The sequence below is a fragment of the Atractosteus spatula genome, assembly GCF_055471065.1.
Source record: "Atractosteus spatula isolate fAtrSpa1 chromosome 16 unlocalized genomic scaffold, fAtrSpa1.hap1 SUPER_16_unloc_1, whole genome shotgun sequence".
Taxonomy (NCBI): domain Eukaryota; kingdom Metazoa; phylum Chordata; class Actinopteri; order Semionotiformes; family Lepisosteidae; genus Atractosteus; species Atractosteus spatula.
The window spans coordinates 1,873,636-1,877,655 of record NW_028296631.1 but is presented as its reverse complement, the minus strand read 5'-3'; the positions used below and the strand labels follow the sequence as shown (position 1 = coordinate 1,877,655).

At 46.1% G+C, this 4,020-nt stretch overlaps 1 non-coding gene across 1 annotated transcript; it reads right to left on the bottom strand.

Annotated features, from left to right (window-relative positions):
• Positions 1-1,543: 1,543 nt before the first annotated feature.
• Positions 1,544-1,616, bottom strand: trnar-ccu (transfer RNA arginine (anticodon CCU)). The gene has a single exon. It is a non-coding gene; the product is annotated as a tRNA-Arg (tRNA).
• Between the last annotated feature and the right edge of the window lie 2,404 nt (positions 1,617-4,020).

The window sequence follows — 4,020 nt, the reverse complement described above, 5'->3', positions numbered from 1 at the left end:
GTTAAATATGAAGTAAACCACTTAAGGACGGTTCCAGATAAGCCAACCTCAAACTCAAGCCTGTGTGACAAAACAGAGAGGTCAACCGTGTCAAAGGCAGCACTAAGATCTAGAAGCACAAGCACTGTTGCATTCCCCGCATCAGTAGCTAAGAGAATTTCATTTACGACTCTTGTTAATGCAGTTTCAGTGCTGTGGCCTGGGCGGAAACCAGACTGAAATTTCTCAAGTATATTATTTGAATCCAGAGACGATTGAAGTTGGGCCACAACTATTCTCTCAAGACTTTTAGATTGAAATGGGACCTTTGAGACAGGCCTGTAGTTGTTAAGAACTTGGGGATCCAAATTTGACTTCTTAAGGAGCGGTCTAACAACCGCTACCTTAAATTGATGAGGTACAACGCCTGACGCAAGGGATGCATTCATCATACTAAATATAGGTCCTGCCAGTCCTCCGAGGGAATCTTTGACTAGCTGAGTGGGGATGGGATCTAGCGAACAGGTGGTTGACTTTGTCTTACGTCTGTGTTCATGAGTCCACCATAAGAAGAAATCTGAACAGGAGTGGTGATCATGGGAGGTCACCACGGAGGAAACCACTGCTCTCCCCCCCCAAAAAAACCACCACTGCCCCTCTCAAGTTTGCTAAAGACCACATGGATGTTCCACAGCAACTCCTGGAACAATGTTCTGTGGACAGATGTGACAAAAGTTGAACTTGTTGGTAAATGTGCACAGCGTTATGTTTGGAGATAACAAAACACTGCATACCAACTCCAAAACCTCATCCCAACTGGGAAGCATGGCGGAGGCTGTACGGCTTGCAATCATCGAGGGACCGATGAATTCCAAGTGGTATCAGGAAATTCTACAGCAGAATGTCAGGGTGTCTGCCTGTGATCTAAAACCCGAAAGACGCCGGGCCATGCAACATGACAAAAACAAAGGAGTACATCAACAACAGAGTGGCTGAAACAGAAGAAATTCCATATTTTGGGATGGCCAAGTAAGAGTCCTGACCCCAATCCCATTGAAGTGCTGTGGCGTGATCTGAAGCAGGCCGTTCAGCGCAAGACATCCCAAAAATATCCATGAACTGAAACAGTTTTGCATAGAAGAATAGGCCAAAATACCTCCTAACCGCTGCTCAGGTCTGATCGGCCGCTACAGAAAGTGGGGGTTGAGGTTTTTGTCAATAAAGGAGGTTCCACTAGCTCCTTAATATAAGGGTTCACGTACTTTTTCCATCAATGACCTCGATTGTTTAAACCATTTGTTCAATAAAGAAACAGCAATGTCAAATGTTGGGCGTGTGTTGTTTGTTAAATCAGACTATCTCTATTAATTATTATGACTTAGATAAAGATTAGATCACATGTTAGGAGCCATTCATGCAGAAATCCATATCATTCCGAAGAGCAGTTTACAAAAGTTTTTCTCACAACTGTATGTGAGAGAAAAGCAGGGACGCTCACTGAGTAAGGTGGGGTTGCAGCTTCGCAAATCGCAAGGACATTCGTACGCTCAAAAGGAGACAGGAGCACCCCAGATGGGACTCGAACCCACAATCCCTGGCTTAGGAGGCCAGTGCCTTATCCATTAGGCCACTGGGGCACACTGGGATGCGTTGATCACGCTGATGAAAAGCCAGTTTATTTTTCCTTTGCTTTTTCAAAGGGATCCCCGGAATTAGGGAAGTTAGGCAGCAGAAGGTTTACTGTGACCTGAGAAGGACCGGCATCCAATCACAGTGGTACACACACACACGCGCTCTCACTGATCTGAGCTACATGGTAACCAAGATGATCTCAGGTGCGCCGAGCTGGTACGGAACACATTGAACTGATCGACGGCGAATTGTCTCTCAGACAGGCTTTTCACCTCTGAGCTCCCTGACTGACAGTGATCAGCTAGGTGGTGAAACAGTCAGCTGCTTCTAAGCCTTAAACAGCTGCATCTGAGCGCTTCCACAGAGAGATGATTTGAAAGCCGAACATCGCCCATTGGGAACACCTTACCATCACTAGTTTAAGAGACTCTTAAGGTCTTGCAGAGGTGCCTGTCTAATAGCATGCGCTTTGCAAGCTATAGGTGTTTAGGCTGAGGCGGAATGCCTGTTAACAAAATGTTTTTCTAAAGGGGCCTCGCACTCTTTTCCAAGCAGAGGTCCCCAACCCCACTGAGCGTCACAATGTAGTCATGTCCTAAGACGTCACCTGTTAGTCTCCATTTGTCTGCCACCAACACTGTAGGTTACGGGGTCACAACCGCACCCCGGAGAGCAGAGGAGCCGTTGGCGTTCTCGGGGCGCAGAGTGCTCTGAAGGTGGGGCGCTTGAATCTCGCTGTTGGAGGCCATCTGAAACTGACCCAAGCCTTTCCCTTGAATTAAATGTAAATAAGAAATGAACCCCAGATGCACATGGAATCAATCATGTGTTTCCTTTGAGCCGTTTCAAAGACTGCTCAAGAGTTTACCTTGCACAGATGCGCAAAGATTAATGATGGGGGTGCACGCTTCAAGGCGCCTTACAACTGTAGGGACTGATTAGAGACAATTCGTAGCGCGTGTTCGTTTCCATATACGCCCCGTGTTGCAATGGTAGGATGCAGTCAAATACTGCTTGGACGCGTATCGGCATTCTATGCAACTGGAGGACTTGAGGGTTTTTTGTGCTTGGTTCTGTTTTCGTTGACATCGCATTCGTAAGAGCGTAAAAAAAAGGCAATTCCAGCATCTGACACGAATAAAAGGGCTATTGAAACTGCAGGGCTGCGCAGCTTCTAAGATCCTTGCACACAATTCTCCGTTATTATTACTTCCTTCTTTCTGTCTAACAAAGTTCCCTTTTCCTGACCGGACGGGGAGACTTTATCATTCCAACTTGAAGCCACCCTTAAGTCCTCTGAGGTGCGTTTGTCCGCTAGCATGCATTTTGTGAACGTTTTTTTTTTTGTTGTTAAACGGAAAGCGACTTTGAAAAAGGTTTCCGCCGCCGCCCGGCACTCTATGTTAGACTGTATCAAGAAGGCAGTGGCGGCGGCAGCAGCGACGCACGCTGCAGCCGTGGCCGAGTGGTTACGGCGATGGACTAGAAAGCCGTTGAGGTCTCCCCGCGAAGCTTCGAGTCCTGCCGCCTGCGGTGTGGTCGTGTGCCTGTGCAACAAAGGAAAAGCACCCGTTTTGCTTTTCCCGCGACTTTTAAAACGCTAAATCACTTGGACCTGCTGCCTTGGACATATACTATTCTGCGTCCACAAACGACATTTCGCACCTGGAAGCAGATAATGACTCTACGCGTTCGCATGTCTTGTGCCCTACTCCCAGCCTTTGAAAACCCAATTCATAAAGCTTAAAAAACCGACTCCATATGTCTTCCTAGTGTAGTGTGCTCTCTGAAGGCACCAGTTCTGTAGGGTTTGGGCATTTACGGGGACAATTATTAATTGTAGCAGTAAATCCCAAAATGATTCTTTTAATGGCTTTAGAATCCAACCTTGCGATATAACTCAAACAACGCACACACACAGGTACTAATACACGAGGATACATTTATTAATACATAGAATATGCATATAAACCTAACAGATCTTATCGAGAGGGTTATCAGAATACAAAAGGTATATATTCAGTCAGTTACGAAGAGTTACATATATCAAGAGGACATACGTTCAGTATATCATTCATTTAGACCGTTTCATAAAGTGAACTTGGTTACAACTTCTACATTAGATACTGAAAACAAGTACATAACTCTTAGGAATTAAATTGATATCAACTGGTTGAACCCAATTCATAAAGCTGAAAGAACCGACTCCATAGGTCTTCCTAGTGCACGAGGAGGAGCAGAGGAGGAGTGAGGATGGCGCAGATGACCACTCATTTTTACGCGCTCCTCTGGAAGGAATGCAAATAAAAGCCGAAACCCGAAAACAGTAGTGGCCATAAGAGGAAATACATCCGCGCGGCACGCCAGTGCTCCATGTTAGTATAGTGGTGAGTATCCCCGCCTGTCACG